The sequence below is a fragment of the Parasteatoda tepidariorum genome, chromosome 3 (genome assembly GCF_982258835.1).
Source record: "Parasteatoda tepidariorum strain Cologne lab strain chromosome 3, Ptep-v5.0, whole genome shotgun sequence".
Classification (NCBI taxonomy): Eukaryota; Metazoa; Arthropoda; class Arachnida; order Araneae; family Theridiidae; genus Parasteatoda; species Parasteatoda tepidariorum.
Genome location: NC_141757.1, coordinates 43,005,925 through 43,033,214, shown reverse-complemented (window position 1 = coordinate 43,033,214; position 27,290 = coordinate 43,005,925). Strand labels below are relative to the sequence as shown.

At 27.1% G+C, this 27,290-nt stretch overlaps 1 protein-coding gene across 2 annotated transcripts in view; it reads right to left on the bottom strand.

Annotated features, from left to right (window-relative positions):
• Positions 1-27,290, bottom strand: part of LOC107444693 (alpha-2Db adrenergic receptor-like) — a 192,585-nt gene that overhangs the window by 62,912 nt on the left and 102,383 nt on the right. For both annotated transcript variants that reach the window (XM_016058909.4, XM_071178697.2), the window contains exon 2: positions 8,955-9,081. The gene's annotated coding sequence lies outside the window, so the exon portion shown is untranslated. The remainder of the gene's footprint in view (positions 1-8,954; positions 9,082-27,290) is intronic.

The window sequence follows — 27,290 nt, the reverse complement described above, 5'->3', positions numbered from 1 at the left end:
TAATATAACAATATTCATTTGATTAATAATGCCTCGTTTTTAAATTATTACACGAGTATTACGTTAAAATACAATAATTTTTGAACAATTTATAATTCAACCGTATTAACCTCGTATTCTTCACTTAAATTAAAACTACCTAGTATACTATCACATTTTAATTAATTAGTATTTACTATGGAAAGATATCTATTATTTAGCAGTAGTATCTTTCCTTGGACTACATAGATAGAAAGAGAAAAGCTATTTCAATTTCAATACACAGTTTTTGAGAAGAACCATCCAACCCTAAAACACCGATATTTATCTTAAACTGTCAGAAAGAAAGAGGCTTTGTACAAAAAAGAATCCTTAAAAACAAACACTTTACTGAAGAAACTGTGAAAGGCTCATTTGTGGAGCTGACTTAGCGTTTTTTAAACAGAAACTTGAAAGATGATGGATTGTATCTTAAATTACGAGAACTAAAACTCCAGCTTCTTCCTGCAGGCTTGTGTTTCAGAATCAGGTAGCAATTTCTTTCCCTGAAAGACTTGACGAAGACGGAATGTTTCAATTTATTTCAGTTTTCTTGGCGCATACTTTTACATCTAAACTAGGAAATATTGCATAATAATACCCGGGCAGGAAAACGCCTGCAGTTTATTAAGTGGATGTGGAAAAATGTGTGAGATTTTTCAAGAAAACAAGCTAGTTTTGTGATAGAATAAACACCTTATTTCTTTTCTTTTTAATATGCTTGGAGAAAAATTATGAAATATCGCTTAGTATTCAGCAATGTATATAAAATTTAAAAATTAGAAAGGAAAACTTCGGCAAAAAATAATGTTAAATGTAAACATTTTCTTTCTAAAATGCTAAACAATAAAATATTGGCTTTGCTCATCGTAAATAATATATCTAAAAATAAAAATTTTTTTTTATAAGTGTATTATAAATTCTTATTAATTTGAATTTACTTAAGTTAGTTTTTATTAATATGCGTTTATTAAGACAAAAGAATATTTAAAGACCTGTACCTACTTTCTTCATTAAACTGAACATAGAAATATACTATGCACAAAAATTGCAGTTTGTTTTTCCAATTCTATAAAAAATTTCATATTTCCTTGTGTAAAAAGAAGTAATCATCTTGTAAACATATACTATGAACGGATTTATTCATTTTGCATAGCTATAATAATTTAAATATAGTTTAAGATAATTAAGTAACCATTTCTGGCATAAATATTTATCATTATTATTCTCTATACAATGAAACTTAAAAGTAAATTAACAAGAAAATTCATTTTCAATCATTGTGTAACTGATGATAATTAGCCATAAAAATAAATTATAAAGACTTATATCTTGTAAACAGCTTTTATAGAAATATAAATGAAAAACTTGTATCAAATTCACAGCTTTAATATAAATGCAAATATTTAAGTACTTTTATTAAACTGATGAATACACATCACTAATGATACTAATAGTCTTCTATACATTGCTTAAAAATTGGTGCTTCAATTCCAAATGAAAAGTGATCAAGCCAGAAAATCAACAGCTTTAGAGTTCTGTTAGACTGCATTTTACTCCCTGCAATGTCAGAATTTTTATTCTAAAATTACTGCAAAATAATCGGCATCAGTCTGGTTATCCAATTAACTGTAAAGTTTAAGGTGAAGAACAATTTTTACCTTTGCGGTTTTGAAGCCATTCACAACTAGTATGATTGAAAAACCACGAATAAGAAACTGTACGGTTTTTTAGCCATTTATAACTAGCATGATTTCAAATCCTTGCAAAAGAAATTTTATTGGACATTAGAGATAGTTTATCAGCTTTCTGGTGCTACCTTTTACGTGTGATTGAGAATATCGTATTCCGACAGTCCATGATTAAATATTGGAAAGTGGAGGACTCTGGAAACTCTTTATGTGTTGAAAAGAATGGAAGAAATAGTGTGACGTCAGTGCTGGGACACGAACCCCCGTTCTTTCGGTCATGAAATTGCCACATTAGTCCTCTTGGCTATAATACTCATCCAGCTACAAGGAATAAAGTAGCTTGATTTGGAGAACCCAGTTAAAGCGATACAAATTTGTTTGTTTAACCGTATTAGGTGAAATCAGTTAGTAAACGGTTTTATTCACAGTTAACACAGTTTGATTATCTTCTTATTTATATTGATTAGCCTCTTAGTTATTTGACTGTTTTGTTTGAATATGGTAAAATAATAATTAAATAAATTGTAATTTAACCTATTTTTTCCGAGAAATTTCTTATAGTGTATTTTGAGCAACTAGTTCGAACGGCTTTCTTGTTTTTGACATAGCAGACATGCAATTTTAATTTCAACTCTGTAAAAAACGAACTCTTGGGTTCTCTTTTCAAGATATTATTTTTAAGAGAGAACTTTTTGGAGCTAATTTAATAGCAATTGTATTACATAGAGAGCAAAACCACGAAATGCTTTCGTGAGTGAACCATTTGCAGACTAGAAATGACTTTCTTAACACAACATGTATTAATACGATTTATATGACTTTTTTTATCTATGACTTTTTTTATCTATGACTTTCTACCTCAATATATATTAATATGAATACACTAAATTGTAAATTACTTTGAGGACCATATTGTCAAACTACACTCGCAGAGAAAATAAAGCTAAATTTTAAAATATATCAAGGCAAAGATGTGATTTTATAATGGCTCTACTAAATAAGCCTTTTTCAGATAAATTTTGCAACTTTTTTGAATTAAAAATAATTTCCGCCAATCGCCAATAATTCCAAATTTAGAGTAAATGAATTGTTCCCAGCGAACAGTTAGGAGCATGGGAAGCGATCCATGGTTAGCTATATATCGAAAGATAACACAGCTAAAAATAAAACCACCCTCCCATAATCAATATTAAATTTGGCGAAAGCAAATGGCCAAAAAGACTGTGAGAATTAAAATAACTATAAAACTGAAAAATTTTTGTGGTAATAAATAAAGAATAAAGAGTTATAAAAAGATTTTTGTTTTCGATGTAGTCGCGACAGGGAATTAGTGAGTGTCACTTTAGTATTGAAATAAAAAAATTAGCCGTTACATTGATTGTTTAGAAAAGTATAAAATGTTTTTATTCGCTTTTTTTAAAATATAATAATTTAAAATGTCTATAATTTATGAAATTTATTTTTTTTCATCATCATTAATAGAGTTTTAATTAAATTAAATCAATTATTTAGTTTTTATTGTCTTGTTCTTAATTTCGTAATAACTATATTTTAATAGCAAAATTAATTGGTGGTCACTTCATAAGTGCCGTAGTTTAATAATCTATTACATTTAAATAATAATGTAATTTTTGTAATTAAAACTTCTTAAACAATTTGCTTCTCTTTTACTCTTAATCATTTGCAAAACTTCTTCATCCATTTACAAAAAAATTTCAAAAATTTTAAATTTTGAAAATTATTAAAAAAAATTTAAACAATCTTATAGTGAAATGCTTTGCATTTTTAAATATGAATTACTGAGATTTCTTTAAACAACAATAGGATTCAAATCAATGATTTTTCTAGAGATCACTAGATTTAAACCGCGATTATTTTAATCATGCTGATTTAAATCAACGGATCTCGAATTATTAGAATATAGAATTCTTACTTTATAACAGTAAAATATGAATCAATGTTTATTACTTACATTTATACATTACTTTTTTCAATAAAAGCTGCATTTTTACTACTACTATCCATACCATAACCACACAATGCAATGGAAACAAAAATGTAATAATATGATCCAATATCTTAATTCTTAAGAGCACTGAGTCTGAAATGGGCACAATGCAGTTTGTGACCATAAGATTACAAGGATAATACGTTTCTCTCAAGATCGTATACACTGTTTAAATACTACGTAATATATAAAGTGCTTAAGCCAATAATTATTAAAATCACTATTCTTTTATCGTCAGCTTTTATTGACAGATAGGGAAAGAAAAACCGAGTTTAAAATATTTAAATTAGTAAAATAATTTACAAACATTTATAAACGAAATATTAATATGGAAAGGAATTCATTAGTTATAAATATATCAATATTTTTAATGCCTCTTAATGGATAAGAAGATAGAAATGCTGCCTGTACAAATAAAGGAATGAGTAATGATGTACAAGGGTTGCAATGAAAATTAAGGAAACAATACATGCCAATAAATGAGCCAAGTTGGTTTTTCTTTTCTTTTTCCCCAAGATTTTCATAGTTTAAAGAACTTTATTTCGGATTCTTTCAAAATTAATTCTTCGTAATTACTTCGTTTCTTATAAATAAAATTGATATTTTTCTTCTCCCCTTTTTCAAAAAAGTTTAAATACAATATTAATGCGAATAAATCTAGGGTAGCGAAGCATTATGTATGCAAGTATAGGATATATTTTAAAGTATAGTTCCTTCTAATTATTGTATAGTAAAGTTTCTTCAAACTCTTTTTGACTAATTGTTTTATAATTACTACGATTCTAATGTGACATTGAAATTTATAAATTACTCTTGTTTAAAGTTACTATGAAGCAAAAAACATAGGGTTTAAACTTTTGGATTCGCGTAAATATTATGCGGGTGGTATAAAAACATAATAATTATTTTTTTCATTTTTTATTTATTCCTTTTAAGCAAATCAACAACAAAAAATATTTATATTTTCAATTGTGCAAGCTTATATTTCATGCGAAAAAATTATCCTTCAAAAATAACATTAAAAAAAGTCTCAAAGCGTGAGCAGGTCTTATTAATTTAGTATGCGTTGCAGAAAATGTGCTACGTATATACACAACTTGAAATTAACCAGAAGGTAGAAAAGCAAACAATTTACTGGAAGCACTTTTTAACGTTTTCTTTGTATTACTCTAAGGAGTTACAAGTATTGTTCTTAGTTAATTGACTTTGGACGATAGCGTGAAAGCAGAAAATAATTATTCTTCTGTCTGAAAAGTAAACTACTCACGCTAACCCCAAAGATGTTGAAGTCCGGTATATTAATGTGTCATATTTGCCCACAGAACTTATACATTTTTTGCACACTAAATATAAATTAAAATCTCATTTTATATTAAAAAAAATTATTTTTAAGAGCTTTTCGAGTGCTTCTATATGATTTTTAATAACTTTCTGAATTATAAGAAGCTTGTAGGTTTATAAAAATCATAAAAAAATGCCTAAAATAAATTAATTTTAGTATCATAAATTAAACATTTTTGTATTTTTGCTGTATACTCTTTAAAGTGGTAATTTTGAATCAGGTTAATTTGGTTTGTTTCAGTATTATTGATTATATAGTATATTTTGTTCCCATTGCGTTAAATTAGATCAAGATTGATAGTTTTTGTTCCACTATTATAAATTTTCAGGTATATACTTTTTTCTAGAGCAATAAGCTGAATCAAGTTTGATGGATATTTTTTCAACATTATAAATACAGCTAGTTCCGGAACGATGAATTATATCAAGTTTCACAGTTTTACACAATATTCTAGTTTTTTTTTGCTGACAGCAAAAAAACTTTCAGTAGCAATAATCACGTATCATGTACTAGGGTATCATTATACTGCAGGGTGATTTCATAAATTTTTTTAAGCAACTCGAATGAAGTTTCAATTCTTTAAAACTATTACCTAGAGCTAGAATGTCTTATTTCTTCATCTAGAACTTCTTTTGTCTTCAGAGTCGGGCTTGAAATTACAATTATATATGCGTATAAACATGCTTAGACGTAAAACTGCTTTTTACAAATCATCTAGTGTAAGAATTTTCTGTTCACAGATATCCTTAAATTAAGAATTCGTGAAGAACGTAAAAAATCGAGAGTCTTAAAAGATACGAATAAATAAAAAAAAACAAGTATGATTCACTGTATTCTGCTTAAAAAATCAGAAAGCTTATTTTTTAGCGCATCAAATTGCGCTTTATAGAATGAAAAATATGAGCATCTGTTAGTTTTGTTTCAGACTACGCATAGCTATTGCTAAAAATAGCTATTTTAAAGACATTGCTTTTTACTTTTTTCAAATAGCAGTCATCAATTGGTGAAATCCAAAACTAATTTGAAAATCTGTTTAATTAAATTTCTTAAAATTAGATCTGTAAAAGTTCATTTCTATCTCGTTGCGTTTTTCTTTAATTGGTTTTTAGTTGGCTATTTTTGAGTGAGACATCCGTTTATTGTTTATATTGTTTATATATTTCATCTTGTCTTTAATTACTAATTTCTTAACGATCAAGATTATTATCAGGAAAACTCTGCAATGCAATGGTCAATTGCGTGGACAATAATGGTTCCTTAATCTAGTTCGCAATAAAAGACCAAAAGGATTACGTATGATAAGTGCGTGATCGTTAAAATCCAATTCAGATGGCAGGCCTTTGTATAAAGTTTCTCAGTAATAAATGATTAAGTACGATAGAAATTTCTAATGAATAGGATCATCTGATGTCGCCTAATTTCAACGAATCATTGAGTGAATAAATGAAACTTTCATATCAGTGATTTAATTTTATGATTCATCTATTTAAGTTCAATTTGACGAAGACTTTTAAAAGTCGCTGGAATAATTTATAACACTGATTATCTTGAATAAATATATTAATGTTATGCTAAAGACGTTCTGTTGTGTTCAGAAATGGCTCATTGTTAAAGTATATCTAAAATATAAGCTTTTAGTGTAAAAATCAATTACATATTAAAATGTTTAATTTATAGATAGTTTTTTAAAAAGAAATGTTTATCATTTCCTTATTACGTTATCAGTGAAAATTATGTTTTGAAAGTAGTAACATAAGTTGATGTCATAAATTATACAGTTTATTTCATTTATTAACAAATATAAATTTATCTCATATCCATAAATCAAATACATCATTAAAGCTTTCAATAAAAAGATAGAGTTTTTTTATATTGAACACTGAAATACAATGCCAACAATAATGTATACTTTTTTTACCTCATGAATTTATTTTATGTTTGTTTTTGAATATTCGAATAAGGCTCTTCAAACTGTTAGGTTATCAAGATTTTTTCATCAAAAAAGTTAATATTTCCCTATTTACTTAACGTGTAAATGTTTATTTTCATTTGAATTAAGAGAAAAAGAAATAAGTAAGTATATTACAATTTTTGCTTTGTGGGGTTTAAAGTATTTTACACCTCTATGTCTGAAAGCATAAGTTCACAAATTTAAATTCAAATAATGATAAAAAAATGGTTAACAATTTAGTCTCTTTAAAATTTAAAAAGTAATTAGGATCACAAATTGTTTAATCGTAGTAAAATAAAGACCTTAAAACTTCTTTAAAAAGCTTTCTTCAGCAATCGAAATTTTAAAGCAATTCTTATTTTGTCTTAGTTATTAAATCAATGATACTTCATAAGTGCGTAAAAATTATAAAATGATTCTTAATAGGTTTTCCGTTTAAGATTCCTAAGAATTTAAATAAAAATGTAAAGTAAATTCCAACTAAAAAGTATTTCTAAATAACATTTTACTCATAAGTGACATCTAAGAGTTTATGCTTAAAACTGAAATAATAAAATTTTAACGTCAAAAGAAATATGAAATGATAATATATTTTTGTGGGAAAAATAAGCAACCATAAGTCTGTTTCCGATAAATAGATTTTTTTGGAAAATTGTTTAGAAAAATTGCAACGTTTGTTGAAGCTCTTGTCAAAATTTTTAAAGACAAGTAGGCAGTTGTCTATGTTTTTTTCCTCAGACTCAATACGAAAAAATAAAACTATCGCAATAATGAACGCTCTTACTGAAGTTTTGACAATATATCTCATTTCGTGGTTTATTGTTATTTTTAGTAGATTTTCTTTTATTTGTTTGTTACTACGTACTATTTCATTTTTACTGAATATTGTACAAAATAAAAGAACACATTTTTGAAAAACACATATCTTTTTCAGGAACTTTCTGGAAATAAATTATTTCGAAGTATATTTTGCTACTTTTATAACTTAAAGGAATTAATTTATTGTCTAGCAAATCAATTAAAATTTTTTTCTGCTTCGATGTAAAACGTCATGTAACTGTGTTTAAGTATTATTTATGTCTTATCTAATTTTAATTTATTATTTTAAATATGCTTCAAAGAAAAAATTAAATATGAATACTTATCATCCTTGGAATATGTTTCATTGACTTAGTCATAGATAATATTTACAAACATTTTTACTGTACATATCTATTTATAAATTTAAATACTATTTTTTTTTGGAGTTTTTTTTTTTGAGTTTTCCACATTTTTAAAAATATTGATGACTATATCGTGCATGAGAAGGTGTGATGATAACATCATTATATTTGATGATTTATACCATTATAGTTGATGAACAAATAAGGTTTTAAAGTTACGTGTTAAAGTTATTTTTCTCAAAAATTGTTTATAAATCACATTATTTATTTCTGCAGTTTTCATAATAAACATCTGAGCTTTCTCTATGTGGTACAAAACATTTTCCATGTCTTATAATTTTCATGTCTTAAAAATTCGATTATAATATAATAATTGTATTGCTGTCATACTTGTCTTATTAAGTTAGATTTCTTTTGTGGTTATCAAGTTAAATTAAATAAGAAATAGTCTAAAGTAAGAAAGATTTCAAGTCACGAGAAGCTGCAAAAACTGAAAGAAACTCAGAAATTTAATTTTAATACCATGTTTTTTTTAAATTAAATTTTCGCTTAAAATATTTTGTTTTTCATTTTGCTGAAAATTTTGCTTTCAAAAATATGAAAAACTAGTTTTTACTTGGTAATGCGAAATAATATTCAATAAAAAATAATACTTTCAGATTTTCTTTTTAAATTTAATTTCTTTATTGTTAAATATACTTTGGATTACATGTTATAAGTTTAAATGTAGAAAAAATTCAAATAAAATAATCTACTAATAACTAAAACAATGTTTACTTACTGAAACTTTTCTGACATTTGCGGAAGTTTTCACATGTGAGTTTATTTTAAATTTACAGCACATCTTCATTTTGTTCTGACGCAGATTCCTGTCAGGTGTCAACATATTTCCATTTATCAGCAAAAATCTGCAATGAAAACATGCAAATGCATAATGAAATCAAATCGATGAGACTTAATGTTTTCTTAGATATGCCATGAATTGAAAAGAAAATTAAAAAATAAGCTCTTAAGAGTGAGCATATGACTGAATTACCTTCTTAAATATGGACAAAAAAATTAGTTTATATGTACTAATTGTAATATGAAACGAATGATTATGCGTCTTATAGGATCAAGTACATTTTCTGAGTTAATTTATCAAAGCTTTTTTATATGATCCGTTCATGCATATTAGTATGACTTTTCAACGTCCTCAAATCATCAAGGTTGAACTAATTTCTAATTTAGCAATATGGCGATAATGATTATTTTTTTCGTTAAACATTTTTTCAGTTACATTTTTATTTTGTTTTATGCATAATGTTTAAGAGCTCTTTTAAAAAAATCAGTACTTTCTGCTATTTTTAATCTTTAGCGACTCGCTAATTTTAAATGAGAACTGAACATTCAAAGCAAAGCCCCTACCACGGCAGATTAAATGGAAAATATCTTGATAAATTTACTCATCTATAAGTTTTGAAATCTCGACATAGCTCAAAACGTGTTTTTCCGAAAATGGACACAGGTCAAAAGAAGTGTTTATAAAAATGGACACAATTCAAAATGCGTGTTTACAATAATGGGCTCAGTTTGAAATGCGTGTTTACGTAAATTGACGAGGCGAAATATGCGCCTTTTCAGTTTTCAACCTAAACAAACAACAAAACGAGGAATTGCTTGTTTATTCTTTATATTACACACTAAGTGTAATTATTACGGGGCAAAGTCTCGAACTTTGGGGAAGTAGTTACAGATGCACAGGAGATGTTTTGATATTCAGAATTCTAAATGATGCATACATACACGTTCCTCTTCACTCCGAATCTGAGTATAGGGACTGTATCATAGTTTTCCCTTTGACTCTATTTGTGGCCAGATATTTTGCCCCTCTGCATGTCTTTCCTATTGTTTTCAATTCGTTTACAATCATCCTGCGCCAAGTAATTTTAGGTCCTCCTCTTTTTCTACTGCCCTCAGGGTTCCAATCAAAAGCTTGTCTTGAAATTTTTCAGGTGTATTTCTTGTTTTATGGACGATTATAACGCTTCAAGAGAATTTATACAAGCTACATGTTTATTTGAAGGTTACAAGGTTCAATTTTCTATGATAAGTACTTTAATTTTTTCGCTTTAAATTTTTCCCCAATTCGATACATATTCAAATTTTAATACATATTTTAAAATAAAAAAAATAATAATAGCAAAATAATGATCATGCCATATAAGCTTATATAAATATCAAAATTTCAGTTTATTTAAAAATTTATTTTTAAGAATAATTTCAAATGGTAATTTAAAGTAATTTGATGTATCTCATAGTTTATATTTCCGAAAATAATAAATATGACACGTATCATTAGTTAACAAGAGGCTCTGGAAAAATTTCTTTCGGGAACAAAACTTTAGTTGCTCTAATCTGTCGTCATCTTCAGATATTTTTTAATCAAAAATCCAGCTGCTGACATTACGCTAAATCTAGAATTCTGTAGTACGGAAGTTAATTCCGTATGTAGATGAGAGACAGCTGTTAGAATGGTTTGAATAATTTAATTAAAAGAACGAGTTTGTAGTTTTCCTGTATGGGTGCATAAAAGAGCAATTTTATTAAGTTTCTGATTCAAAGAAAAGCAATTTAAGCTTTTTTTTTCTCCAGAAAATCTACCATTTTTTCGTGAATAAATTGTTTTTTTATGAATATATATATTTTCTGAAAATTAGCTTTGGGGAAAAATTGCATTGTTTTAATTTAGAATTTAATTGTATGTTTTCTTATAATTTAGAAAAAGAAATTGGCTATTGTTTTGAAACTGTTGACAACTAAACGCTAATTAAAGTGAAACACTTTGATTAAATGCACTTTTCGTAGCACTAGCAACTACTTTTACAATTACAAACAAAATTTTAATTAGTTACTAACATAAAAAACGCATATCACAAAAATTGTAAATTATTTCGGTTAGAATATTAAAAGTAAGCGAAATTTGAATAATAATAATAACTATTAGATTTTTTTCTTAAAATAAGTGCATTTTCAATTCGCTGTTATATTACATTTTCACCCGTTCTATGCAATATATTTTTTATTTGTAATTTTTTTAAATAAAATTTTCCTTAGCATATTAAAATGAATTTTATTTATTAGTAGTACTCTAAATTTCTTATATTCTGCTTGAAAAAATCCTTCTGTGTTTTATAAAACACAGAACTTAAGCTCTACAACAGTTAGCACTTTCTGTTCAATGTTCAAAGTACCTTCAAAACTTCAAGTCTATAAAGATAGCCAAACCAAGCGTATGTTGAAATCTTGAGCTATCTAAGGAACGATAATTTGAGTCAATCTACAGTACTTTGTATCATAGATCAAAGCAATTGTGTCTACAAGTAACCCCTCGAAAATTGAACAGATTTAGTGATGTAAGAACGTATATAAGACAATATGGAATTCTTCAAATATTATTCTTAAGCAATTTACGGAATGGTATTTTGAGTCATTCCACAGTATTTTGTGTCATATATCACTACACATGTGGCTAAAACAATCCTTCAAAATTTCAATCCATTGAGCGATGTAGAAATGTATGTAAGAAAAGGAGAAATTTTTCAAAATTTAATTTTTGTTATTTTTTTCATATTTTAACGAATTTTGAAATTATATTATCAAGATATACTTGACACAAAAGTAAATGTAAGATAATATTTAATTCGCGATTGTTATTTATTTACTTACACAAACCTAGAAACTTTTTCTGCTTTTTTATTAAACCACGGGAAGACACACTGGGCCTTGGAGGATAGGGGTACACTTTTTCCCTACAATACTATACATTGTCAAGCTGATTAAGTCAAGAAATTTTGAAGGTAAAAAAAAAATCCATAAATAAATATTAGATACAATAATTAAAATTTAGTTCTTCTAAAATTTATGTAAAATTATATGAACGCTTATACTGATAAGCATATAGTTTTATAAAGTGCACTATAAACTTAATTAAAATGCACTATCTTAATTTAGTGAACATGTGTAAAATTTACATATGTTCACCAAGTTTAATGACTGAATTTTGCAATTGAAATGCAAATGGAAATAAGTAAGAAAAAAATAGAATTGGAATGGGTTTACATTTTTATTTAAGATTATAACATATAGAATTTACATATTTAACAGGTCTTGAAATTATCTTAACATTCTGCCATATTAGACTATCTTTTCTAGATTTTACATATCAGTTAACTTTTTAATGTTTTAAATAAACTCGCAGTGCATTTGAATTTTGCAAATTTGATCGATCACTAATGATTTTCACCCTGAGTTCATGTACTATATATAATACTAAAGATATTAAAAATTATTCTGTTTTAATTGTAATTTTTTAAAATTATTTTCTCATATTGTGAATTTATCCCTGCTGTTACTCTTTTTGTAATTGCTATAAATAACAATTTTATTAATTTTATTTCATGAATCGTTAAAATGCGACTTTATTTCTGTCTAAATTACAAATATTGTAAATGAGACAAAAATTAATTTCTCTCATAAAAAAAGCATTGTAATAATTTTAAGGCTGTGGGACGAGTTTTTTATTTCTTCCCTTAAATATTCAGTGCTATTTCACAACTTAAATCATTTCCACCAACTGGGTTTATAATTAAATAATACATTATACGTGTATTAGAAATATCACAGTATCATTTTATATTATGAATCTTATTTTGACTACACTTTTTCGATTAATTATTGCTGTGATATATTTATTAAGTGAAAAGAAGCTTATCTTGGAGAGAAATGTAAATGAATTATATTAATAATGTAATGTTTAAAAGAAAATCACAGTGTAGAATGTAACTTGCTCAATCCAGTATAAATAAAGTTTAGTTTGCAAATGAACTAGTTTTTAGGATTTTTCTATACGAAAGTATAAAATCATTTTCATGTGCACAACATGTATAAATAAGTATTTTTAACTAAATAATATTAATTTAGAAGCTCTTTTCTCGTCTTTTTACTGTTCCATTGAGTAATTTTTGCTAAACTCATAAAAAGCGTACCTAAAACGGGTGGCATAAATTTTCTACTAGAAAAAATACATTCTATTTGCACCCTTATTATACATTTCAACAGTCAATAACATTCCCGCATGCATTTTTCGAAATTAGTTTTGTTCTATAAATGTATCAATTACGTAATGCGCTTGCCACTGTTAATAAATTGATTCCATGACATAATTAGTCAATAAACATAATTATCTATATAGCCTGCATATGATGATAATTGATAAATAGATTACCTTTATCAATTGTTGCTGACCTTTACGTGAAAACAGAATGATAATAAGCGAGAAATAATATAAACCATGAACTGTTAAAGATTTAGGTACAAAAGCTAATGTGATTATAAATGAAAGAGATTTCATTTATTGATTATTAAACCAATTCCTTAACATTGAATTAACTAATTTTAATTTTATAACCATGAAAATATTACATATATAATTTTAATTTAAAACGTTATACACGAGTTTAAATGCATAAAATTAAAAATACAATACCAATATGTATACAATGCTGACTGAATGCAACTGCATTTCATTATTTTAAACTTCTTTATATTAATTTAAAAATTAAATGTATTAAAAAATGAAAAAGTAATAAAGTTATGTAATTACATATAAAATAGTTTAATCTACATTTATAAAGATTGACAAACACTTTGCTAAAACTTTTCTCTCCCACTGTAAAAAAAATTTAAATTTCAATTAAATATATAATAAAATTTTTCTAACTATCTTTACTATTCAAAAACATTGTAAACATAACGTGTAAAACATGTCTCACATTAAATTTAAAGGCAGGTGAATCAGTCGTCCACAAGAACCAAAAAAAAACGTTGCAGACTAAATAGAATACTTTAATTCGGTTCTCTTGCTGAGAAGAAAAGTGTATTGATAATCGAAAAAGGATTTAAATACAGAAATACTAGTAGCTTTAAAGATGAGATTAAAGTAAGAGAAAAATATTTTTCAGGACTCACTACACTATTCATTAGCTATTCAGCTCCAGGCGGCAATAATTTAACACTTTCTAAATATCCAAATTAGTTTATTTTATTTTTTCAGTCTTCAGTTCGCGAAAGTTTCTAAATATACTCACATCAACAGAAGCAAACTCATTACTTTAAATCAGACGTTTGAAATCATTCTAATTAAGAATTTAGATTAATACATTTATCCAATTTCGAAAGCTTGAAAAGAAAAGAAAAAGATAGTAAATTGTTGAAAGAATTCAAAACGAACAGAGCTGGTGCGAGTTTGTTAATTCACTTCAATTCATTATCGCAAATGAAACGAAATATTTGTTGAAGAAAGAATAATTTTTAAATTAAGTTTCCCTAGTGAATTTTAATATGCATAGAAATACGCGCATAAAAATGAAAATTTTTCTAACATATTTTATCACATCTTCAATAGTAATATTTTATTCAATCTTTTAATATCGAAATTACTTTTTAATTGATCATATTTTAAGATTAAGTTTCATAAACTTTCAGTTTTTATTAAAATTGTAATCATACTTCTTTTACTTGATCAGAATTTCGAAATTTTTTTTAATGATTATATGTTTATTGTAAGTAATAACTCATTATGGTTATTTACGAGTTTTATTTTCCTCCTTTTTTCCGAATTTAGCTCCAAATATTTGCTTTGTAAGTGAAAAAAAAATGTAATAGGTTTGATATGATTAAAATAATGACACTTAATTAATTTCCCCAAAAGTGTAATGATATTAAAAAGTTTTAATAACAAAGAAATTTAAATATTTTCTTACAAATAAGTGAATGTATCAAAGAAACTACTTTTAATTCAAGATGTAAAGGTTAATTCAGGAAATGAATGAATTATAGCACAAATTTAAAACATTTGTACTTTTTTGTAAAAATAGTTTATTTTAAAAACATATTTCAATTTTCATACAAATAAATATAATATGCAAAATTAAGTTGTTAAAACGATTGAACTATAATTCCAATTTAGTTCTAATGCGCTCATGAAATTTTACAGGGTGTTCCATAATCAACCATTAATATATTTTTATGTAATTGATATACATTTTAAAATATCTCATGTACACTTTTTAGAATACTTGTCATAAATAAAGTTAAAAAAATATATATATTAAGGATGGGAATTTTATTTAAGCTAGAAAACAATCAAAAACGCTATCAAAATTAAGCGAACCACAACTGAAGAAAGTGGTACTGAAATTTTCAAACTAGTTTGATACCTGGAAAAAATAAAGAAGAAGAAATAGTGAAAAATCAGACGATTAGAAACATCTCCATACATTATTAGGAAACCAAATCAGTTTTGATGCTTTCCATATAGCTTTTTTTACAAGCTTTTCTTTTGGCTATATATTAAATGTTACCCTTAATATGTAAACTCTTCAGCTTCAGTTCCAATTGAATAATAAAATTATATATAAAGGGGTGAGGTTTTGGAATACCATGCGGACTGATAAAACCTTAAAATAACTAAATAAAAAAAATGTTGATACAATCTAATTGAAGAGCATTAATATTTTTTATTATATACCCGGCTAGCTGCATTAATTTTATATAAAATATATTTATTTTATTGTCCTACTTCAATGTTGTGGAAGAAGAAAGCAAATAATTGTTATTTTAGCATATCGGTGTCATTTGTTAGTGAAAATGTAGGTTAGGTGGCCTTAAAGGTGATATGGACAACTTAACTATCTTCTATATTCATAAATATGTGGCAGCAGATGCAAGTGTACTAGAAAGAGTTCAACTTGTTTATAAATTGAAACTAAACGTTTTTTTCGTAAAATAAAAAGTAAGAAAAATTTCATCACTGATTTACTTAGGAATATTTTTCTCAAATTATAGTTCTGTTTTTTAATACGTTGGTTTTGGTTCCTCCAACTAAGTGGACATTGATGGTATATATATATATATATATATATATATATATATATATATATATATATATATATATATATATATATATATATATATATATATATATATATATATATATATATATATATATATATATATATATATATATATATATATATATATATATATATATATATATATATATATATATAGTTGAATCTTAGTTCCTTCTTGAAAATCGAAATCATAGTGAGATTAAATGATGATAAGAATTTGGTGGCCATCTCACCTTCAAATTTAGGAGAGATAGCCTCATAAAAGCAAGGAATGGTGGCCACTTTTCATTAATACGTATAGATAAATTTTTATACGTTTATACTAAATACAGTGCTGACGTAAAATATCCTCAGTGGGTGGCAGATCATGGGATAGAGACCCCTTGCGGTCAGAGTAATTGTTAGAGATTTTCGCGTTTTCCACTCAATGTAACGCAAATGCTTCCAATACTTGATCCAAGAATTTTCTTGTCTTCTGAATTTGGTTCAAAATTACAAGGCCAAGAAGTTGAACACTACTGTTGTCCATGTGTTGCAAAGTTATACTTTATTCAACTAGTGTTGTCCATTTCTTCTATCTACGCAATTTGGCTTTTTGAAATTTAAAGCTGGAAAGTTTCTTGCAAATGTAAGAAAGCATTTCTACCCATTTTAAATAATATAAAAATAGCGCTCAGTAAAGAAAGATCATATTATTATCAGTCACTAATGCTCGAAAAAATGGGTTTAGTTTAAATAGTGGTACCTTTAAAAATTTCACGCTAACTTAACGTACATAAAAACAGTTTATAGAAATTTTTATTTTATTATAAAGTTTGTAATCTAAATTTTCTACAATAATTTTCTATAATTTTTGCCGTTAACTTTCTGTGCACCTTGCAAAAATTTTACGTGCTTCTTTTGGCGATTGTTTTCTTCAAAACAGCTAACTTTAATACAGAAAGAGCATTTTCTCTAAAACTATAGCCTTTTTAAATTTGAAATTTAATTAAGGTTGAGTTGAGGTAAAATAGTCATATGGTAATGAAGAAAACAAGCCTCAAATTTTTGTTTTATATATAATATGGCAACATAGTGGTTAAATAACTAAAAATAAAATAAACATGTGCACACCATCATTAAAAAAAAGAAGAGGTAAAAAGCAAATCACTCCGGAACATTTAAAAGTTCGCAAAAAGTTAGTTCGATTCCTTTTATTATACTCTAATGATTTTAGATAACGTATATTATACAATGCAATTCGATGCTCGAAATGTTGTGGGGTCATAAGTCAGGTGGGTCTTTATCAATGTTCATCTGAAAACGCGTATTTTAAGATTGCTATTTGCGACGCGATACACTTAAAATACCATTCGGTAAAAAGGTGAGTATGGTGCAGATAAGGTAAGATTTTCAGTGCCCGTCTCACCCAAAGAAGTTTCTCGATTGGTGGGAACCATATTGCAGCGTCATAATAAAAAGAAATGTCATTGGACCAACAGAAGTTTTTGGCGATTTCGAGAATGTTCTTGAATTGAAAGATCTTTTCTGATAAGCCAGAAAAATATTGATTTCGTTTGCATGAAATGTAATGTTTCAAAATTAGCTTTCCGAGTATTAACAAGCGTAATAAACTGGATAGTTAAGATAGTCAACTCCAAATTTACCACCATGCACAGCTTAATTTAGTGAAAGAATATGAACTGGAATGACAGCTCTTTTGCATGGGCTAAGCTTGGTTTTAGCATAATACTTTGATCACAGTGAACAAATATTAATAGAAGAAAATTTACAGATTCGCAATCACTTTGAAAGAATCATCTCATTAACATTTGTGCAATCACGTTTACAGAGGTAAACATAAGTGAAGGTCTTATTCAATATTAAGACAGCGGGAAAAAAGTGGATTGAATGCCAAACCTATTAAGTTTATGGTATCTTGAATCGTATTATGAGGAAAGAGTCTTTAGGTTGTAGGTTTTGGTAGATGTTGATTAAATATTTATTAAATTTTACCATAATAAATTTTACTCCTCTCTGGTGTTTTGTTTTTCATTAAATCTCAAATTTTTTTTGCCCTATTTTTATCAAAAAATGTATTTTCTTAAAGAAAAAATAGAATCGAAATTTTTTTAAAAACAGTGCTCTTATGAACTAATTCAAAACTTTAAACTTATTTTTCGAAGGTAGTATCAAGGTAGTAAGTTATGCCAGTTTTTAGAAAATATAAAATTTAACGCTTTTTAATATTACGAGCCCACGATTTTTAACTCTTTTAGAAGGAATTAAACTTTCTCATATTTCCTTTTAAGTGGAACCATAATCCTGCGTTATACAGTTTAACAAAGATTAATTTGCACCTTAATATGACTCAAATTTGTTCCAAATTAAAATTAAATTTATTTACAAGATGTTCGTGTTAAAATTTTTCTAAACTTCCTAACTGTGAAGATTGTGTCATGAATTTCAGTACTCTACTTTTTAATATTTAATTTCTAGAAAGCCGTTTTCCTATAAGACTATATGAGATAATTAAAACTTTTTTTCATTCTTTTTCTTTTATATTTGTTGATATTAATTTTTCTTTTGATAGATAATCTAAAAAATAGATAACACCACTTTCCAATGCATCTCTAAATACCGAAAAATACGAGAAACATTACTTTATCTGCACACACCTGGCCTTATCTGCCCATACACGGAGAAATATAGTTCGGTGAAATTACCGCACGGTATGAAAATGACTTTTCCGGTGAAAATATACCAAAATATACGGTATTTAAACCATTAAACCATCCTTACGGTATTTAAACCAATATATACGGTATTTAAACCACGGTATTTAAACCGTTCATATGGCAACGGCTTACCGAAAATTCTAATTTTGAAAATTTTAGCTCTTATTACCACACATTTAGAAAAAAATACAAAGCTGAATTGTAAATTTAAACGAATAAATGGTTTTTAAGTCATGTTATCATTTTAAAATCTCCCTAATGCTGCCATATTTACCAAGTTTTATCTCATTTTACAAAATCATAACTTATTGTTAATTTCAAAAATCTACCGAAGAGCTTCGGTAAATATTACCGAGCTTCAGTGTTCCCATAGAGTCGGAAACAAGGTACATTTTACAATATTCTGGTAGTTTTTACAAAACATTTTTGTAAGCGTATAAGCTTTCACATGACATAAAAAGCAGAACTATATGATAAAAACAAGCGAGATTTAAGGAAGCATGCAAATTTTCTTCTGATACCACTCAGATATAAAATATTTTTAATCCTAAAATCTATTCGTACTCGTTGGAGTCTTGTGCATAGATTAAAGTTATACTGAGTGAAAACCTTTAGGTTTCATGTGTATTTAAACTTGGTTTTTGAAAAAATATTTCTTCCAAAATCTACTTGAACTTGTAAGGTTCATTTGTGTAGCTAGAAGAACGCTCCAATCTTTAATTTTAACGCTTATCGGTCCTTTATGTTTATTAAGATTAGTGTTATACAAACATCATCTACCTTAAGACAAATATTATATTTTACCAAAAATATATTTTTGTAAAGTATTATCAAAACAGAATTGAAATAAAATATATATCTATAGCTTCCATACTCCCCTAAACCATGCAGCCTTTAAAGATTGAATCATTAAGGGCTGATTTAATAGCGAATATTAGTAATAGCCATTTTGTTAACTATTTTAGCTTTATTATTTTTTAAACTGGACATTTCCCCCTTTCCCTTTCTTTAAGAATTTATTAATGCTAGATACCTTTGGTGACCAGCTTGATCTCGTTTGAAAAACTGTAACTTTACGAATAATCAATGCATAGTTAATAATAATTAATAAGAAGAAAATTAAGAATCAACTATTCTTGATTCTTAGGTTTAACTCAGAGGATTGAGACAATCTTAAGGAATCGCGAAGGAGAAACGAAAAAAAAGGTAACTGCCGGAGAATAAAATTAGTATCAGAAGCACACTTTAAAGTGAATTAACTCATTATAAAATTACGAATATTAATTCCATTGAATTTTATAATGTCAGAAAATACAGATGAAGGCTACTTTGCTATAGAGTTTAAATTTTAAAGTTTTCTACAAAATAACTTCTGATGTTTATACAAGTATATATGATGTTTAGTAACTGAAATTTATTTAATATTTCACAAAGCCATTTATACTTTTCTATACCAATACTTATATATTCCAAACCTCAAATATAAAATCTTCGTTTGGGTATCAACATTCGCACATTCTAATCCAGGGCTCACACTTTAATTTTTATCCTATCAATTTGATTTTTAAAATTTCTAGCTTTTATATGCATAAAAACATCTTGCAATAAAAAATCAATCCATTTTAATTTTATATATTTAAAATGGGATTAAAATCTAAGTTTATTCACTGAATGTAATACGTTAATTTAATCGGTATTCACTTATTATGTTTATTTAATATTTTTCCTTAGTATTTTTCCCAGCTACTATTACGGCTTTATTCTGATTAGTATTTCAAATTAAAGCCTTGGATCTAAAGATCTGTTCCTTTATTATCAAGTACTATGATGTCACACAAATACTTAACATTATATGAAAAACATTCTCCGTTTGGAGAGGCATAATCTATCACCACAGTATCTATTTAAGGTACTTATATCAACTTTTAATGCAGTGCTAGAATTACTTACTACAACAACTAAATAATCATCAATGGCGTCAATAATCCTTTGGGGATTTTTCACAGCCACCTAATAAATTTATAATGATTTAAAAAAAACCTTTTACTATTATTAAACAACAAATACATTATATTTTTGCGCTTATTATAAACGTGATAAGCAGCAATGTAGAGGTTCAGAACCTTTTAATAAACATGTAAGTGCCATTTGTTTTAGGAAAAAAATTGTAAAGAAATTATTTTCTCAGACACTGTCGTACTTTAAACCAGTTTCGTTCTTCCTGATCATTCACAGAGATGGACATCCATCCAGTTAATAATTGATCCTCTTGGAAACAAATTCTTTCTTTTATTTTTGAATTCCAAATCGAAACACTAATTGCTGTTCCGAGGAAAACTTTGAATCTTTAAGTATAGTTGATCATTTATAATGATTGGTGTTACAGTAAATTCTCGAAAAGTTCAAAAATCTGAACTGAGCCGTCAGAGGAATTGAGAGCAGTTTTCTAAGATCAAAAGAAAAGGATACCTTACAACATTTAAAGACATCCTTAATCTCATTTGCAGATTAATGACTTCTTGAAAATAATGAAATCATCAGTTGAACGACTACTAAAAGGGTTTCATTAAGTATTCTGAAACTTTTAGGTTTTATAAGGAAAGGAGATAATCTTAACTTTTCTTTCTAATAAGTCTTTTTTTTTATTGATATCTGTAATTAAAACTCAGCATGCGATGTTGTTGAGTAAGCTGCTTCGTTTTTCATAAAATTAAAATTTCATTTAGAAACTTGTTCACATTTTAATAAAAAAAGACATTAATCCCACGGATACTGTTAAAATAAATTTTTAATTTCAGAGCGAAATTTAATATGCTATAAAGATGTATCTAAATGCGGAATCAATTTTTTCTACGAAATACTAATAAATATAATAGACTGAAAATGTTTTTCAGGAAATTTTGGCGTACTATGTCCAAATATATTCGTTAAATATCACTATTTCTAAATTTTGCGCTTAAGATTCGACTTTTAGCATCGTGACTGTAAAAAAAAACTAATTTCTGCAATTTGTGCAAAAGCAATTTGTGCACAGTGACGGTGCGCACGCCGCTCTCTAGTTTAGTAGGTAATAGCGGATGAGTTCGAGAACAGTCGAGCCATATTCTACATACATACGCGGCATGCGCACCGTCACTGTTTTGTTTATATCTTTCGAACAAAGTGTCTCACCATTCCAAAAATTTGGAATTAATATCATCATTGATTATACTTCACACTGTCGAAATATAAAAAAAAATCAAAGATGTCCAAATTGCAAAAAAAAGTTTTTTTTTCAAAAAACGATTTTTTTTTATGTCAAAAACAAAAAATTTTATATTTTAATGTTGATTTTCTCAAAGTTTGAGAAAAATCACTTCAAGAAAGTGTATTTAAATACTTTTGTTGTTGGATGGCAGTACGTTAAAAAATAACTTGCTAAGTCGTGTGCTCAAAAAAGCGAAATTTTCAAAAATTCGTATAGTCAAAAATATGCAATTTAAACAAAAACGCAAAAATACGTGTCGATTTATTTTCAATAAAAAAAAAATATATACTTTTTGTATCATAGGTGTAAATTTTGAATGGATTGCCCCACATGTTTCTGGATTGGTGACTTTAGAATAGATTAGTTTTGCTTATATGTAAAAAAAAAAAAAAAATAGATCGTTATTACTAAAGCTACTGATTTTTGCTAAACATTAGATTGCTTTCTCCCTTCTCAAACATTCCATAAAATCTACTTTTTTATGAAGGTTATAAGTTGATGAATGTGCACTCATATAATTCCAAAAATACGCCAATCAGAATGTTGAGAGTAAAAACTATCTAGTTTAGAAACAAAAGTGCCCACTTACTCACGTTTTATTGAACTATTACAATTTTCAATTGAAGTAAGATATTTTGTTGCAATATCTTGGAACAAAAATGAAAATCATTTATGATATAGCTAAAAACATTTTTCATATTATCTCGAAAAAATGATCGTTTTTTATTTATCTAGTTATTAGAAGCTTTAAATAAAATAAATGAGCAGCGATGAAAGAATGCGAGCCATAAATAGTCATAAACATAGCATAACTGTCAGCAACAAGAGGCATTAACTATAGTTATAGTTCTTTACTACATTTAACTCAGATAAAGGGAATATTTTCGGAAAATTCTTTTATCTAGTGTAAAGGAAAATGAAATAAAGTATACTTAGTTTAAATTTATTACTTATATATTTTATAACTTATTTAATATTTCTTATAATATAATGTAAGATGAAGTGCAGGTTACAGTAAAAGATTGTTCCAATTGTATTTTTACTAATGTTATAACAAATACACGTGCTTTTTTTAAAATCTGAAAACCATAATCAATTAAAAGACAGGCTTTAAGACCTAAAAATGCGTTTTAACATTCAGATTGTATATTAAATTCAAAGAGAGTTTGAAGTCACGTTAAGTACTTCATTGTTTAACTTACTATGAAGATATCACTTCGGAAATTTAAATGATAGTAAAGTATAATAGAGATTAGTTGAAATATTGGCTTTTGTGTTTTGTCATAAATATTCGAAATGTCATCCGCATTCGTGAATACCGAAAGGGGTGCATTTTACCAGAGTTTTTAAAATGCCGTTTTTCTGGTTGGATTTGGAAACCTCACTTTAACATATACTATTGCCATTTTCATTGATTTTTGTCTTCAGACTCAGTAATATTGTTTCAACTCTCCTAATTTTATCACCACTTTAAATGAAGAGCAAAGGAGTTTCTTTTGCCCATCTTCCTATTCCATTGTTCTGGAAGAGTGAATTAATTTTGTTATGACTAAGAAATTGAGGGCTGAAACATCGGGTTATTTTTTGTAAATTTCTTCAATAACTTGAGCATATAACTAACGACCAAAAATAAAATTTTACTTGAATTTCCAATGTCCTTGGCGTTCTAGATTTTTGTCGTCAAACTCAGTAATGTTTTTTAAACCTCCCTAATTTTACCATCGGTATAAATGAAGAGCATGAGAGTTTTTTTTGTCCTCTTATTTCATTATCCTTGAACCGTGTGAACTAATCTTATCATCACTTAACAGTTAAAAGTTGCAATATCAGGTCATTTTCATGCAAATTTCTTCAATAACTTCAATAACGTGAGTGTTTAACTAACAAACAAAAATAACACTCTGCTTGAATTCTAACTGATTTTGTTAAAACAGCAGGTAACCGCTTCAAACAACACACTTTTCAAATTTCAAGTCTTAAAGCACAGCATTATCATCTACCAAGAACGATTATGCTAAATTATGGACCATTTAACTTGTTCTCAACTTTAATTTCCCCCTATACAAGCCGGAACAATATATTGTTCGGTGACTTATTGGTTCTTCATTCAAAAGCTTATACAAAAGTATTTAAGTTAAAAAATAAGCACTTGATTAAACCATTTTTATTTGATTAAAGCTGTATTTAAGAAAAATTATTACATATAATTAATCCATGTATTATTATTTCTGACTATCGAAGACAAAAATCATCCTTTATAATTTCGAAATTGACCTTCTTATTCTCTAATCTTATGCAAAATTATAAATAAATAAAAGAAATCACTACGAAAATTATGTGGTAAAATTTAAAAATCAGACTGTACGTTTCATAAATTTGGCTTGAAATCTACCATTACCTTCATTTCCGTAACAATTTCGATTTTGTCGCTGCAAATGGCATTCCGTGCTCATAAATTAGCGTAGGGATTCAGTGTTTTATTTGCCACTTTATACAATACTTAATTTTAGCCATTGTTTTAAACTCATAGATTGGTTGTTTCAGTATATATTAGGTGAACTAATGATTTTCCTTACAAATCTGTGTGTTAGTGGAGATCTTGCTATAATCCACTCCCTAATGTGTCCCTTAATATTCGCTCGTATACCGCAATTTTTTTTCCCAATTATACCTACTTGTTTAAAGGATACTATTAGTATGAATAAACTTACTGACAATATAATAACCCCAGTATATTTCTTATTTTAGTTAAAAAGGCTTGAAGCATAAAATTAATAAAAATGACTAATCTACAGGATTTTATTTATCAAAAGAGATAAATAATAAAGAAATATAAAAATCTCAATTGTTTAAAGGAAAAAATGCCACGATCATGAAGTGAACATGATGTTTTCAAATTTAATATCTGATAGTGCTTTTGTTACAAGGTAATAGAGTTCTTATCTGTTATTGCTCGCATGACAAGTATAGTTTTCATTTTGCTGCTTTTATCTGATACATTAAACTTTTCTTTAAAGTTATTAAAGAGCGTTATTCAGATCAATCTTTCAAAATTAGAAAAAGAAGAAGAAACGAAAAAATAATCATAGCTTTAAAAACGATATACGTGAAATACTTAAAATAAATCTAAAATCAATAAGGTTGACTTTGAAAATGTCTGAGGATTTTATTATGTTTCAATGGAACGTGCTGTGAAGCACTTATTTTTAATTCAGCTCTCATAATCCTTGTATTATATTTGTATTTTATAGTTTCATGTAGTAGACAGTTTTCAGGATGCGAACAATTTTTACTATGACTTTAATGAAATTAAGTAAGTTAAAAAAATATAATAAATAATAATAAGAGTAAACTTTAACAAATAAATTTAATTGGTTGCAATAAGGCGGTCTTTTGTAGTGATGCAGATTCGCAAACATTTACTGAAATTTTCAGCAATGGGCTGCTAGTCAGCGCTAGGAGAGATTCCTTTTCTCTCATGAGAAACAAACTCATAACTCCAAGAACATCAGGATCTAGTCTGAAAACGCTCCAAACCCCTCGGCAATCACTGAACATCACCAAAACCCTAAGTCAGTCATGGTCGGAACGTGATCTGCGTATGCAGCAAAAAACCTCTGGTTTTTGTGGACGAGTCCGTTAAACAAAATTTAAAGAAATGTACCAGCGAGATTTTCTAGAAGATAATGTACTTCCCCGTTTCAAAAAGCACTTAGGTAATGTAAATAGGACGTTTAAAAAAGACTCTGTAACAGCTCAGTAGGCAAAAAAGACACCAGATTTGCGCCAAGTGCATTTTCCGGGCAAAATACCATCTGAAAAATAGCCTCTCTACTCGAAAAATTTAAATCTCATGAATTACAGTGTATGGTCCATTTTCGAATCTAAAGCCTGTTCTAAATAACGCAAAAGCTTGGACTCTCAAGAGAAATCGCGTTGGCAGGAATAGCATAGATTAATGGTAGGAGACTTGCGGGACAGGGCTAACAATTTTAATAAGCGTTTGCACCTCGACTTCGCTGCAAAGGCTGTCATTTTTAAACAATTAATTTCATTTATTGCTAAAAGTCAACCCCTAACATGATTTATTATATTTTGTCAATTTATTTAAATTTAATGAAGTTGTATTAAAAATTGTTTCCCACGGTTTTTTCCACAATCTTTAAATACGTTAGAAAAAACCGAAGTTTAATACATACAACTTGAAAAATAGGTTGCAGATAGCATAAGAATAACAGTCAATTGCTAAACGATGCAAGTAATGCGAAAATAGTTATCGACTTTTACACACGTTATCATTAAGAATCTATTTTTGGTTTTGAAATACTTCTTTTTAAGTAATATATCGAAAATATTTCATGTCATAGCTTTAACTGAGTATGAAGAAAACAATCTCATTTTTTTCATTACAGAATATTTGAATAGAATTATGGAATACAATAATATTCCGTAATTATAAAATACTCAACAAACTCTTGTGAATAAAAATTTTAATTCCAAATGAGTTTTTTTTGCCAAAAACAGTTTGTAAGGGTACTCATTTGAACTCATTGTCTTAGAATCTATTTTCATATTTAATGAGGCTCATAAATTATAAATACAGAGTTACCGATTGCTTTTATAAAGAAGATTTTTATTTCAGTATTTTTAATTTTTTTAAACATAAAAACATAAATTTAAGTTTTTATTTTTTTAAAAATATTTTTTTCGCAAATTAAATTTATAAAACCTACTTTGGCCGACTTCTGCTTAACTGATTTTATCTGTTTCATAATGTTTCAATAAAACATGTATCAGCTAACAAGAAAGGGGAAAGAGATCCAGTTGGAATTAAAAAGGGGATTTTGAGGGACCATTGTGGGATTCTGCTACACTGTGAAAATTACTGGCTGTTAGAACCCCGGGACTTAAATTTCTGGGTCTCTTTTTGCAAGTCCTTATTTAAAAATATGAATTCACAAACTAATTTTTCTATCTATTGTTAGTTAAATAATAAAAACAACTTTAATTAAACGAAATTATGACGAAGACAGATTTATCAAACACACCTTTAAAAGAAAAAAAAAGTTTATAAAGATAGGAGGCATACAACTACTTCGTATAATTTTTTTCATAAGTATTATAATTTGAAAAGTATCTTCCTATTGAGCTCGTATCATTTCGTGCATTATTTTATGAGGTAAATGTATCATTATTCG